Source organism: Tenrec ecaudatus, chromosome 5 (genome assembly GCF_050624435.1).
Source record: "Tenrec ecaudatus isolate mTenEca1 chromosome 5, mTenEca1.hap1, whole genome shotgun sequence".
Lineage (NCBI taxonomy): Eukaryota > Metazoa > Chordata > Mammalia > Afrosoricida > Tenrecidae > Tenrec > Tenrec ecaudatus.
Genome location: NC_134534.1, coordinates 59,234,706 through 59,250,739, shown reverse-complemented (window position 1 = coordinate 59,250,739; position 16,034 = coordinate 59,234,706).

The window sequence follows — 16,034 nt, the reverse complement described above, 5'->3', positions numbered from 1 at the left end:
CTTAGGAGCAATTTCAGATTGCTTCTGATTATATCCCAATTAAATATCCAATATCTAGATATTCAAATATCTCCCACTGTGATTCCTTCTTACTGAGGACAAGGCTGTATACACCATAAGTAGTCCACAAGGACAAAGAGTTGTTTGGTGTACTACAGTAACTGAAAACTTCATTTACATCTTGAGGCTCAATGAGGTTCCTTGGATGTATTCATTTAACATAGTCAAATAATTAATAATTAATAGAGATCCGATATTACACAAACAAAAAGTTGGGCAAGTGGGGAAAGGACCAATAATGCTTGATCTTCCTGAGATCAAGCAACTTGAAGGAAACTTAAAGACACCCACATATATATTTAGAAAATGATGTAAATGTTAAAGGAGGATTAAATTTAGGGTACTGTAGAAGCATAAAGAATGATCCTTTGATTAGAGTAATTATATATCCTAGCTATTTGGTGAAAAATATCAAAAGTACCTTGGACTTCTAAAAGGGCAAACAAGTCTTGGGAGAAATATGGTCAGAGTGCTCCTTCAAAGCAAGAATGGCAAGACTTAGTCTCATGCACTTGCTATCAGGTGAGCCATGTCCTTCCCTTCCCTTCCCTTCTGTGCATAAGGACATCATGATGGGTGAAGTAGAGAGGCAGTACCCAGAAGGCAGGCCCTCCAGAGAATGGATTGACAAAGAGACTGCTGGAACAATCGGTTCAAGCAAAGGAACAATTGAGAGGATGAAGCAGGACCAAGCAGTGTTTTGTGCTGTTGTGCATGGGGCACTATGGGTCAGAACTGACTCAATGTCACCTAACAAAAACAACAAAAAACAGCTCTCTGGACAAGAGTGGTCTATAGTTTCTTACCCAACATAACAGTTAAAATTCTCTTTACTCAGAGAAAGGACTCAGATGGGAAAGACAATGCAGCAGGAAAGGGAGCAAACCCATATCAGGGAACACAAAATCAGGTCTGCTGGTAAGAAAAGAGGGACCACAGATCCCCAGGTTTGGGGAAGAATGACTGAAAAGGCTTTGGGGGACACTAGGTGGGAGAGAATTTGGTGACATGCAACAAATGGGCCACATTGATCTCGGGAGTCTCGAGAAATCTCGGGGAAGCTGGCTGGATGTTATGGAACATGGGGTCAATGAAACCTGGACCTTCCAGGGGCATGGCATACTGCAGAGGCTATGCCAGGGAGATCCACAGCAGAACTCACCGGATGAACTGAACCATCCCTCAGACACACTTATAAGCTGAAGACTTCGGTCGGCAAGTCCATGTCTGAGGAAGCAGACGACAGCTGTGCCAGGAGCGTGGAACTGTTGGTAGGCCGACAAACTAGGTCCTGCTTCATCAACACCCTATGCGCTGTATGAAGATCTGTATCATTCTGGCAAATGGGACATTCTGTTTCATTTGGTTTATGCCTGTTCATAGTAGGATGGTTCTTATTGGTGCTATGTCATTGGGTGTCACCCTATGGAAGTTCTGTATGGGGGGGGGTGTGTACAAGGAGGGTAAGGGTGATAAAAAAGAGATGATATCAAGGTCAGGAAGGAAAAGTATGTTTGGAAACTGATTATGGAAGCAATCATATAATTCCATTTGATGAGATTGAACTATGGAATGATATCACAAATGTATTAGACCCCAAGTAATAACAAATTTAAAAAAATAGATCTAGAAATGGGTTGGGGCTTGCACTAAATCCTATCTTCAGTTTAAGAAAAAAGTAGTTCTTCCATTGTCCTGCTTGACACCTTAAGGGAAAAAATACAGAAGACCTGTGTGCTATAGGTAAATGTGGCAAGAATAGAAATGGTACCCAGCTCACAGATAAAATAGTGTCTGGGATCATAAAGACTTGTTTCCAAACAGCATCCATCTAACTGAGAAGTCAACTAAGTTCATGTGGGAAAAGCATACCATGACCAGTCACCAAAGAATAGTAAACCACATAATTAATAGTTGAAAGAGGGACTAGTATCAGAGTCTATGTTATGAGAACCAGGTGTACAGAAGGCTGAGATTGACAGTGGAAGCCCAAGATTCATTTGTGGAGCTACATAGGAAATAAGTCTCCAGAGAACTCCCTCTATCTACAATTAAGGGGTGGGAGGAAAGTAGTTACTAAACCGAGGACTTTGGAGAAGATCAAAGGATTGAATCTGACTTGAACAGTTAACATGTTGTCAGTAGATCCCCTTTTGATGCCACTGGACCTGGTCTGGGTACCTAAATTGTCTGTATCTTTGGTTTATATTGTTCAGTTTGAGTTTTGCTTGTCCTTAATAGGATGTATCTCGGCGGTCTCATGTCATTGGAGGTCGCCCTCCAATGAGTTATATATGTTTTTCCATTTTTCAGTATATGAAACCAGGATTGATGAACCTATAGAGACAACAAGAAGAATAAGGGTTTTTTGGGGGAAGAGAGGGGTTCAGTGCTTGAGGGGGGCATGAAGGGAAGATGATTTCAAGGAGTCTATGTAGAAAAATAATGTTTGGAAATTGTTTGTAGTAGCAATTGGACAATTCCTCATTATGTGATTGAACTATGGAGTAATATTATATAGATAATATTTATATTATATATATATATGAAATAATTCCCTGTACTCTCAACAGGACCTCAGTTTGAAAAAAATAAATGATCTTATCACAATACCAAAAATAGTTTGGAGAGTCAGGCTGATGGAGTGGTAGGGGAAACAAAAAAGAAAGATTGCTTTTAGACATCTTTTTTTTCTCTTGTTTATCATTTTTGTTGACATGGAAACAAAAGAAATTTGACTACCAATGCACAAAGAGGAAGCAAAAAAACATTTCACAAGCTGTTTTGGAATCTGATTATGGTGTAAACATGGCATTTGGCTGGAATTTAATAATACTTGATAGATCATTTGCATTTAGCATAACTTTACAGATTGCCTGACTTTTTTCTTCTTGTGAGGTGCCCTCAAGTTGGCTCCAGCTCCTAGCAATCCTATGTAAGATAGTACAAAACAGGGCCTGATCCTGAATCATTTTCACAATTGTCCCTGCCTTTTTGAGCCCATTGCTGCAACCCCTGTGTCAGTTCTAGTTGTGGGTCTTCTATTTCTTTGGCCTCTACTTTCCCACACCCACTATCCTTCTCTAGAATCTCGTTTCTCCTGATAACATGCCCAAAGCAGTTGAGAGGAAGTCTTGACATTCTCTCTTCTAAATGTCATGACCTTGGGAAACAGTTATACATTTTTCTGATTAAGGTAACAGACATTCATGCTTCTGGCATTCTGGTTCTACACTAGGAACTCATAGAAACATAAGCTATGGAGACCGGAAAAAATGGCGACCTGATAGAACTTACCTGTCCGGAGCTCCTGCTGCCAGACCAGAAATTGGAAGGTAAGGTGAAGAAAACGGGGAGGTGGAGTCCTGAAATTAGAACTAGGGTACTAGGGTCTCTCCTGTACCCATTTTTTGCGTGTGATTTCCACCCACAAAGCAATCCAAGAACACGTTCAAGCACTCTAGATTTGGCGAGCCCGTGGGCACCAGCTGTGCCCTTTCTGGGAGCAGGGATTTATCCAGGCTGATGTCCTAAAGGGGACAGAATCCCAGACATGAGGAGAACCCCACGCCAGAGCTCTCCACGCAGTTGGCTGCCTTGAGCTCACAGGCTGGGGAGCGGAGGTGGTGGGCAGCCATAATTTAGAGTAGAAGAAAAGGAAGGTCTTTACCTCAAGTAGATTGCCGTGTGGAAGAAAATAGATCACGGAAAGTCAGGAGTTCAGGGAGCGAATATAGTTCCGATTGGCCGAGAAGGAAACAACCCCACTGATAAGCTTGATCTCGCCCTCTGGAGGTCAGCCTGACAGCCCCCAAACTGGAGCACATCACAAGCATAATTTTATAAAAAGGGTGAAATATATATTATTGGTTTAAAACTCAAACCCAAGTCTGGTTGCTCAACTCCAAGGAGCACATAGGCAGGGCCCTTAACATAAATTAGCATAAGAAGAAACCTAAACAAGGTATGCTAGAAAGACCAGAACTCAGCTACAAGGTCTGCCAGCTTTTTGAATAACAAAGACCCACTTTAGCAAGTGTCAGCTTCAAACAGCACAAAACTACAGCCCAGACACTGTGGGAGACAACTTAATTTGATTTTAATCTAGCTGGCCAGGGGGATAAAAAATAAAATAAAAACAAAATAAGATCCTCTGACCTAGTAGGGCACCAGCAGACTAGATAGGATAATAAGCCCAGCTTCCCTCTCAGTGATTCTACACATAGCTGAGGAGGCCCTGCCTGTCCTGGGACCCTAAAGGAGGCTGTGGGAACACCCCAGTACCTCCCTCCCAGCCCCTGCTGCAGAGCTACCTACAGCACAAGGCAGGTACACCAGTGAACTCCAGCACTCAACTGACACCTGGACACAGGTGAGATCTTGTCTTTGGAGTAATCCCACACAGTATCTGTGGAACGCTACATATAATGGGTACACCGCCCTGCTACCTTGAGGTACAATCGGAACCCCTCCAGCCTCACGGACAGGTGATCAAGTCTCTGTTATCTCCTTACCTACTACTCTATTTCTTCTCCTTCTATTCACTAGCCCTTCTATCTTTCCCACCGCAGTCAGTCTCAATGGGCTCAGGTTTGTGTTCGGGTTTTTTCCTCTATTTCTTCTTTTCCCCTCTTTCTCCTCTTCTCTCCCAGTCTCTCCTATCATATGCCTCTACTGGTTTCCAGGTCCCTACCCTCCACTTAGGGCAAATCAACCCAAATAGCAGGAGGAACTCCAGCCTGCCCTCCGTGGGAGTGCTATACACCACACAAGGCAGCTGGGACAAACGTCTACACTATGCTGCGCTGCTAAGGAAGGCTCTGTTGGAGCTCTAAGGTGATCTCGTCAATTAGGGCAATTCTGCCGAGCACCACTGGGTCTTTGCATGAAAAGGGCACACCAACTGAACATTGTGGGGCAGGCTTTAAACCATTCTGGCCCCATATTCAAGCAATCAGGGATCAGCTATATCTTTATTCTTTATTTCCTCCTTTTCTCTCTCCTCCATCTTTAGCATCACAGCCAATATTAGTGAACACAGTTGGGTCTTTCCCCCCTTCTTTCTCTTTTCCTTTCTTTCCTCTTTCTGTCTTTGTTTACTTCACTTCTCTCTCTGTTTGTATGATTCTTTCTGCTCCCTCACATTCATTTCAAATGCTACTGCTGGTTCACAGACCCCTACACTCTGCCTAGGGCAACCCTGTCTTCCCAGTGGGCAGCCTGACCCCTAAGACAATGCTGCACACAGGATGAGTCAGTGCTACACACAGCACAGCACAGGCTCAGCTATTTATCTATTTTTAATATTGACCCTCTTTCTCCTTCCTTTTCTCGTCTTTTAAAAAATTTCTGTGTGTTCTTTCACATTTTCTTCTCTCCTCTTCTTCTAGCTCTTCTCTATTTCCTACCACAGCCTCAGCAGATTCACTTCTCGATTTTTGTTTTCTTTCCTTTTCTTTTTTTTGTCTACTATTTTCACTTTTGTTTACTCTGTGAATTTTAGTTGTGTGTGTGAGTGGGTTTTGGTTTGCTTGACATTGTTTCTCCAGTCTTGGTCTTCCTATTTCCTTCTTTTTCCTCTCCTTTCACTCTCATTCCTGTCACAAGCCACTAGCTGCCTCCAGGCCACTCCACTCTATCTAAGACAACTCTGAAGACCCAACTTGCGGAGCTCCAAACCACATATATAGACTTGGCAAGCATATGGGGAATTCACACCAGTCCTCTTCCACACACCAAGAAGCAGGGAGTCCTCCCCTACAAAAAGTGGGAGCATCCCCAGCCTAAATCCTGAAGCCCTACAAGTGACTGAGGGAAACACCTGACCACCACTGGTGGGGCTACACACTACTGCGGGAACATCCACCCAACCTCTAAGGCAATCTCTCTGTCAAAGCAATTCACTTGCCAGCTACAGAGCTCTACACCAAGGAGGGCATACCCACATGCCCTTCTCAGTACTACAGTTGCAGAGGAAACCACCACAGGCCCACCAAGGTACTCCAAGAACCATTAAGCCTACTTAGAGATCAACCAGGGTAGCAACAAATACGAGGGCCCACAACAACCCGACCTGTGTTACATGAGAGCAATATCTAACACACATTCCAATTAATGGAATACTGGATGAATAGGATAAAAATGAAACCACAGGAAGATATAACGATAACCTGACCCCTCAGGTAGTTCACAGAAGTACTCATACGTATCCCCCCAGAGAGAGCCCAGGGCTCTTTGACATAGGGAGATGGCTCCAGGATCCTCTAAAATAACATGTAAACAGCAACCAGTTCTAACAGCTTCAACGAAAAATCACAAGAAAGAGAAGACAGGGCCAGAAGAAGTAATTAACCTAAAAATGGCCATAGAAGAAGCAGATATTGACCTGCAACAAAAAGAAATTTTCAAAATTCTGCTTAAAGTCATGAAGAATATGAGAGAAGCAATGTAGAAAAGAAGATGAAGTGATAGAGAAGGTAAAGTCAATGCACCAAAAAGAAATACAAGAGTTAAGGGATATAATAACAAAATCCAGTGACAAATTGATGACTTTGCCAATAGGATTGAGGAGGCAGAGAATCGCACCAGTGACCTGGAGCATAACCAAGCTAACCTCAGAAAACGGGAAAAGCTGTCAAATAAGAGAATCAAAGAAACTGAAGAAAACTTGACAGTCATGTCTGATGCTATGAAAAGAAACAATATTAGAATAATTGGACTACTGGAACAAGACACAACAAAGAGATCAACATCGAAAATACCAAGGGGAATTCTTAGAGGAATAAATGAAAATCAGGCAACCATTCAAGAGGCTGAAAGAACACCAGCCAGATTGAATCCCAAGAAGAAATCACCAAGACACATAATTGTCAAATAATTCAACTATGAGGAAAAGGAGAAGATCATAAAAGCAACTATGGAAAAGCAAACAGTCATGCAATTAAGAGTATGTTCAGATCTGTTAGCGGATATGATGAAGAAGAGGAGGGAATGGAGTAACATATTCCAAAAATTGAAGGAAAACAACACAAACCCAAGAATACTTCACCCAGCCAAATTACCTATTAAGATAGATAGAGAAGTAAGAGTCTTCCAAGACAAGGACAGCCTCAAAGAATGCATTAAAAGAAACCCTGCCAAAGAAAAGATTCTTGCCAATCCAATATGGGCAGAAGATCAACATTTACCAACGGCAAATAAGAGACTTTTACATAGAACAACTCCACGCATATGGCAACTAAGAGGAAACAGCCCCCAGGATAGCATCAGCTCAATAGTGGAAAGAAGGCAAACATGAACCACGCACACAACACAAGCGGATAACATAGGTAGAAAGGAAAATATCCAACACAAAAGGTACAAGATGACATCACAGAGTCCGCAGATGGATATAATAACACTGAGTATCAATGGCCTGAATTCAGGCATTAAAAGGCAGAGCCTAACAGACTGGATCAGGAAACATTACATTGATCTGTTGCCTCCAGGAGACTTATCTCAGGCTGGAAGACAAAAAGGTTGAGAATTAAAGCCTGGAGAAAAATATATCAAGCAAACGGTAATGCAATAAAGTCAGGGGTAGCAATCTTAATATCTGACCAAATTGACCTCAAGATACAGGCCATAACAATAAATAAGGAGGAGCACTGTATAATGCTCAAGGGAAAAATAGACCAAGAACCAGTGAGCATAATAAACATATATGCACCTAATGAGAGACCTTCAAACTTCGTAAATCAAACACTCCAAAAAATGGAAAACGAGATCACAGCCTCAACAATTATATTTGGTGACTTTAATACATCACTCTGAAAAAAGATAGATCATTGGGAAAGAGACTCAATAAGGAAGCTACAGATCTAAACAGCATAATTGGACGACTTGACTTGATAGATATTTTCAGAGCTTTCCTTGCACATTCAAAAAATTCACATTATTTTCAATCCCACATGGCACATATTGGAAAATAGACCAAATGCTGGGACACAAGTCGAAATTGAGTAAATTCAAGCACATAGAGATTATACAGCTATCACTCTTTGATCATTGCACCATAAAGCTGGAAATTAACAGGACGGTGGAGAAAACAAAGGCAAACAATTGGAAGATGAACAATTTCCTATTGCAAAATCAGTGGGTATTGACCCAGATTAGAGATGAAATCAGGAAGTTTCTAGAAACCAATGAGAATGAAAATACTACATACCAAAACCTGTGGGATACAGCAAAGGCATTTATCAGAGGAAGGATGATAGCAATAAATGAACACATTAAAAAAGAAGAGAGTCTCGTGGATGATATGCTGACACAAAACTTACACCAATTAGAGCAGAGTCAACAGAACAACCCTACTAAAAGCAATAGGATAGATATAATAAATATCAGAACTGAGATACAGGAGAGGGAAAGCAAGAAAACTCTGGGAAAAATATTAATGCCGCTAAAAGTTGGTTCTTTGAAAGAATTAACAGAATTTATAGACCTCTGGCAAACCTAACCAAAGAAAAGAAGGAACAAACGACATTTGCAAGGATGAGGGATGAAACAGGGGACATTACAATGGACCCTAATGAAATCAGAAGGAAAATTACCCAGTTCTATGAAGGTATATACTCTATGAATTCAATAATTTGGAAGACATGGACAAATATTTGGAAACACAATCCCTCCCTAGACTATCCCAGATGGATGTCAACAACCTCAACAGACCCATAGCAATGGAAGAAATAGAAAAGGTAATCAAGGGATTACCAGCAAAAAATCCCCCGGGCCAGATGGCTTCACAGGAGAACTCTATCAAGCACCGAGGGAAGAATTGACACCAATCCCATACAAACTCTTCCAGAACATAGAAAAAGACGGAAAGCTCCCAAACTCTTTCTATGGAGCTAGTATAACTTTGATACCTAAAGCGGGAAAAGATGCCACAAGAATCGAGAACTGTAGACCAATATCCCTAAGGAACATTGATGCAAAAATCCTTAATAACATACTGGCCAATAGACTACAAATGCATATTAAAAAATAATTCACCATGACAAAGTTATATTCATACCAGGGATGCAGGTATGGTTCAACTTACCACAGACCATCAGCATTATTCACCACATTGGCAGGAAAAATGATAAGAATCATATGATAATATCGATAGACGCGGAAAAAGCATTCGACAACATCCAACACTCATTCCTGTTTAAGATATTCAAGAGGATAGGAATAGAAAGAAAATTCCTCAATATTATACAAGCCATATGTGAAAAACCTACAGCTAATGTGGTAGTTAACAGAGAAAAGAAGAAAACAATTCCCCTAAAAAATGGGGTAAGAAAAGGATGCCCCTTGTCCTCACTCCTATTTAAAATCGTACTGAGATCCTCGCTAACAACATAAGACAAAGGAAAGATATTAAGATATTCTGCTTGGGAAGGAAGAGGCGGAATTATCATTATTCACAGACAATATGATTCTACATATCAAAGATCCCTTGAACTCAACAAGCAGTGTTGGAAGCAATAGAGGAATATGGCAGAGTGGCAGGATACAAAAGTAACAAACAGAAGTCTATTGGACTGCTCTGCACATCAGACAAGATCACAGAAGAAACTATTAAAAAATAGCCAAGCACAAATTGAAATACCTTGGGATATACCTGAGTAAAAAAAAAAATGAAAGATTTCTATGAAAAAAATTATAAAACACTACTTCAAGAAATCAAGAGTGAACTCAACAAATGGAAGAATATCCCATGCTGGATTGGCACACTGAATATAGTCAAGATGTCAGTTCTGCCCAAGGCACTATATAAGTTCAATGCTATCCTGATATAAATACCACCATCCTTCTACAAAGAATTTGAAACACAGATTACCAACTTCATATGGAGAAGGAAGAAACCCAGAGTTAGCAGATAACTCCTCAAGGAGAAGGACAAAGTGGGAGGGCTTACTCTACCTGATTTTAACACGTACTATACGGCCACAGTAGTCAAAACACTGTGGTACTGGCATAATGACACATATTCAGGCCAGTGGAAAAGAGCTGAAGACCCAGATATAAAAACATCAGCATACAGGCAACTGATCTTTGATAAGGGCCCCAAAATATTAAATGGGAAGCAGATGCCATCATCAATAAATGGTACTGGAAAAAATGGATATCTAACTGTGGGAAAATGAAACAAGATCCTTTCCTCACTCCATGCACAATAATAAAATCAAGGTGGATCACAGACCTTGAGATAAAACCCCAAACAATTAGAGCCATTAATGAGGGAATTGGGACAAACCTGAGAACCGTGGCACAGGGAATACGCAGGCTATCAGAAATAGGGAAGGATACAAATACAGAAGATTCACAAATAGACAAGTGGGATATACTGAAGATAAGACCCCTGTGTACATCGAAAGAATTCACCAAGAGAGTAATAAGAGAGCCCGCCAACTGGGAAAACATCTTTAGCAATGACACATCAGACAAAGGGCTTTATTACTGAAATATACAATATTTTGCAACCTTACAATAAGAGAAAAACTAATTGCCCATTGAGGAGCTGGGCAAAGGACCTGAACAGAAGTTTCACAGAGGCAGAAATCTGAATGACCAATAAATATATGAGAAAATGTTCCTGATCATCAGCCATAAGAGAAATAAATATCAAAACAACTAACACCCTCAAATATAGCCCAATTCAAAAAATCAGAGAGCAACAATGTTGGAGGGGTTGTGGTTAGATAGGAACTCTCATCCACTGATGGTGGACTGTTGGTATGTACAACCACTATGGAAATCGATTTGGCGATTTCTCAAACAGATGGAGATTGAGTTACCATATGACCCAGCAATCCCTCTATTGGGCATATACCCAGAAGAGGCAAGAAACAAACCACAGTCAGACATCTGTGCTCCAATGTTCATTGCAGCAGAGTTCACAATCCCAAGGAGTTGGAAACAACCCAAATTTACATCAACAGACGACTGGGTTATAAAAACTGTGGTATATACATACAATGGAGTACTATGCATCGCTATAAACAGTGATGAATGCATGAAGCATATGGCCGCATGGGAAGAACTGGAAATTAGCCTAAGTGAAGTAAGCCAAGCACAAAAGGACAAGTATAACATGAGTCCATTGAGGTAAGATTATATATATAAAAGAAAGAACAGAAAGGTAAATGCAAAAGGGGCACAGGGGAAACTACTGTATACAAACATTCCAGGGGTGAGGTCCAGGTATTATGGCAGGGGCCAGACCAAATCCAGGGGTACATATTGTAGCCAACTAAAAAAGGGATGGAGGGAGGAAAGGGGAAAGAGAAAAAAAAGATGTGTGATGGGGGAATACGGCACTGACACACCCAAGGGGAGGGCATTGTTTGTGTCCCCACAGGGAAAGAGAGACCAGATATAAAGCCAGTGCCAGATGAATGCAGTGTGCTGGCAAGGAGTGGGGAGCCAGTGGAGGGGCCAGAGGACTTGGCTCCCATACCAGCTATGTGGACAACTGCCCCTCCCCCAGAAAAATATACTTGAGAGGGCGGCACTGAAGCTGCAGCTTGGGGAGTGGAGCATGTCTTATCAGAGCAAATGGGAGTAAATGAAGGGGGAGGAAGAGAGAATGGAGCACATCCTGGCCCATCAGGCCTGGAGAACGATATCTCTGCTCTAAACAACCAAGGGACAGAGTGGACAACATGGCCGATCCCACTATGAGACACGCCATCCCTAATTGGCTCAAGGCCATAAAGGGGACAACACTGGAGACTCAGTGTCAGGACTGGGCCAGACTTACCCTGTGACACCTAGGCAAACCACTAAAAGCGTGCAGCAGAGCAACAGTGGGAGCAGAGCAGGGAGCCTCTGAGGAAATACAAAGGACAGACTCTGGGGCCAGAGCATGATACCCCAATGAGCCTGATTGAAGGACATACCTATAGATCAAAAATCAGACCTTGATATATTTACAGGTTTTTCTTTTTAAATTTTTTTCTTTTATTTAATCTATTCTTCTATGGGTAATTAGTTTCCTTTTTTGTTGTCATCACTATGTTCTCACCCATCACCTATCTTGGTATGGCTTCCTTTTTGGTGCATATTATTATCTCCTCAGATCTATCTAGATAAGATAGACTGGATGAATAATCTGGAGGAGAAAACAACAGGACCAATGGTTCCGGGGGACATGAGAGAGTGGGGGAGAGGGTAAGGAGGTGTTGCTGACCAACCTAGGGACAGGGAAGCAACAAGTGATCCAGAAGCAGTGGCAAGGAGGGTGTGAGAGGCCTGGTAGGGGTTCAGCAAGGGCAAGGTAACCGAGAGAAATTACTGAAACCCAAAATGAAGGCTGAGCATGATACTGTGACAAGAGGAAAGTAAAAGGAAATAGAGGAAAGAACTAGGTGACAAAGGGCAATTATAGAGGGCTAAATACTGGAATGTACATATATAGATATATTTCTATAAGAGTGTGGGGAAACATCTGTGTGCACATATTTATAGGCTTAGTATTAAAGCAGCAGATGGACATTGGGCCTCCACTCAAGCACTTACTCAATGCAAGAACACATTGTTCTATTAAAATGACATTCCAGGATGCACACCTTGCCAACACAATTGCTCACGCAAAATGTGTGCATAAGCAAATGTGTTTAAGAAATCTGACGGTGCCCAGCTATCAAAAGGTATAGCGTCTTGGATCTTAAAGGCTTGAAGATAAACAAGAGGCCATCTAGCTGAGAAGCATCAAAGCCCACATAGAAGAAGCACACCAGCCTGTCTGACCATGAGGTGTAGAAGGGACCAGTTATCAGACATCAAAGAAATAAAAATCATATCAGTGGGTGCCCACCTTTCAGATACGATCACTGAAGAAAAGCATGTACATACGCAAATGTGGTGAAGAAAGCTGATGTTGCCTGGCTATCAAAAGATATAGTGTCTGGGGTCTTAAAGGTTTGAAGATAAACAAGTGGCCATCTAGTTCAGAAGCAACAAAGCCCACATAGAAGAAACATACCAGCCTGTGTGACCACGAGCTGTCAAAGGGATCAGGTATCAAGCATCAAGGAACGTAAAATCATATCATTGTAAATGTGGGTGAGTTCAGAGTGGAGACACAAAGCCCATCGGTAGCCAACAGGACACGGTCTTACTGAAGGGTTGCGGGGAGAAGAGCCAGTCAGGGTGCAGGCTAGCAACAATGAAACATATAACTTTCCTCTACTTATTAACTGCTTCCTACCCCCCACTATCATGATCCCAATTCTATCTTACAAATCTGGGTAGACCAGAGGATGTACTTAAGTACAGATAGCAACTGGAAACACAGGGAATCCAGGACTGATGACTCTTTCAGGACCAGTGGTGAGAGTGGCGATGTCTGGAGGGTGGAAGGAATGTGGGGAAGAAAGTTGGAACTGATTACAAGAATCTATGTATAGCCTCCTCCCTGGGGGAAGGACAGCAGAGAAGAGCATGGGGGTAGACTTTGGACAGTGTAACATATAACAAAATAATATTTTTGTAATTATGAAGGGTTCATGAGGTAGGGGGCAGTGGGGGAATTGAGCAGCTGATATTAAGGGCTCAAGTAGAAGGCAAATATTTTGAGAATGATGATCTCAACAAATGTACATTTGTGCTTGACACGATGGATGTGATAAGAATTGTACAAACCCCCAGTAAAATGATTTTTTAAAAGAAATATGATACATGGCATGTCTATATCCCTTAAATAGGATGCTATTATATTTCTCTTTTCTATCAGAATTAAAAGTGAAGTAAAGTCACAAGACACATGAACACAGAATTGAAATTTTATTTTCCACTAATTAAGAAGTCAGGGTAAAATTACCATTCTCAAAATATTTGCTTTCTACTTGAGCTCTTGGTATCAGCTCCTCACTTTTTCCCTCCCTCCCCACTCCTCACTCACTCATGAACCCTTGATAATTTATAAACTATTATTTTGTCATAACTTACACTGTCCAATGGCTCACTTCACCCACTTTTCTGTTGTCCATCCCCCAGGAAGGAGGTTATATGTAGATCCTTGTAATCGGTTCCCCATTTCCAACCCACCCTCCTGGTATTGCCACTCTCACCACTGGTCCTGAAAGGATCATCCATCCTGGATTCCCTGTGTTTCCAGTTTCTGTCTGTACCAGTGTACATCCTCCAGTCCAGCTGGATTTGTAAGGTAGAATTGGGATCGTGGTAGTGGGGAGGGGGAGGAAGCATTTAAGAACTAGAGGAAAGTTGTATGTTTCGTCGGTGCTACCCTGCACCCTGACTGGCTCGTCTCCTCCCTGTGACATTTTGTTGAAAGCAAGTCCTCCTTTACGTTGTTGTTTTTATTCTCACATATTTAGAACTGTTTTATGTGAGCGTAATAAGGTTAATTGTGAGACTTGCATCTCTCCCACATCTTTGTTAACTTCCAGAGCCTTAAGAAGCTCATTACCCCTTTCAATGTCTTCTGGGAGAAGAATCATCATTATTCATATCACATTAAATAGTAAAATGGGTGAGATTACTCTTATCTTTTAAAAAGTGAGAAAGTAGAACATCAAATTTATTTTCTCTTTATTCCTACCAGAAATCAGTTCATAAAAGAAAACAACTCAAGTGAAGTTTCTGAGTCAAAATCACACAGAAATTCAATTAAGGCTATCTGAAAATTATGCATAATCACTTTATCAAGTCATTTTTTTCATCACTGATGGCAATAATGTAAAGCATGCTTTCCTAAGTGCTACTTTGTTCGGTACAGAATATGGACTGGCTTGCAGACATATTGTCCTATCTTTAAGCTCTATAAAGTGGGTTGTGACTTGGAAAAACTTCTCTCATCATTCATAAATATGTATTCTATTTTCAAAAGTGCTTCCTTCCATTTGTACATTCACTAACATAGCTTGAAACCTTCAGTTATTCAACTTCCTTTCCAATGTGTATCATGGTCAATATTTATAATTTTAGTCAACTTTGTCCTCTGAGGTGATATATAGTATAGCTTTATTTTGCATTTCTATGATAAGAAATTAAATTGAATCTCTTTAATTATACTTATTAAAATTTAGGTATCCTCTTTTATGACGTGTGCATTTTTATACTGATTTCTGATTTTTTACATATTCTATGTAGAAATCCCTTAAAAGTCATCAATATTGAAAGTACATTTCCCCACCCTGTGTATTCCTGTCTCATTTTGTCTTTTAATTTTCAGAATTTCCTAATTTCACTGCAGTCCAAGTAATCAATCTACACATTTTGTTGAGTGATTTTGTGTTCTCTATAAGAAGTATTTTCTAATCCTGGCTTACTAAGACTGGCTTATTGGAGAAAAGACCTGGTGATTATCTCCCCAAAGATTCTAGCCTTGATGGCCTTCTGTGGTCGTTTTATTCTGTTATGAAAGGCCATTATGAGTCTGAATTGACTCAACATCATACCACCCCAACCACACGTGTGGGAAAAGAACTCTGGTGTCAGATTGACTTTCGTCAATGCTAAGGTGGTAGTGGAGGGAAAAGTCATTGATTTATGTAAAAAGTGTTAATGTTACTATCCATCAGTAGCAACTTCGTAGGAGGAAGAACTAGCTCAATACTGTCCTATTGGTTCAAACCTGACCCATTTTATGAGGAAGTTCTTTTTGTCGCATGGTTTGCTATGAGTGGAAATCAACCTGATTGAACTAATAACAATTTGTATCTCTATATCTTTGTCATCTATATCTATATATCTATTTCCCTGAATGATGTGGTTTTAACCGTGGTCTTACTATTTACTCTGTATGGTTTGTAGTGATGTTCTCATTTTCATTTTCTACATGGCTACTTTCTATCTTTACTTCTTAATAATTTTATAAAAGATTATCAGTTTTATTAGGCTCTTCAAATAACAAACACTTGACTTTGCAATCCTATTACTTTTTTTCTATTAAATTAGTGACGATTACTTTTAGTTCATCT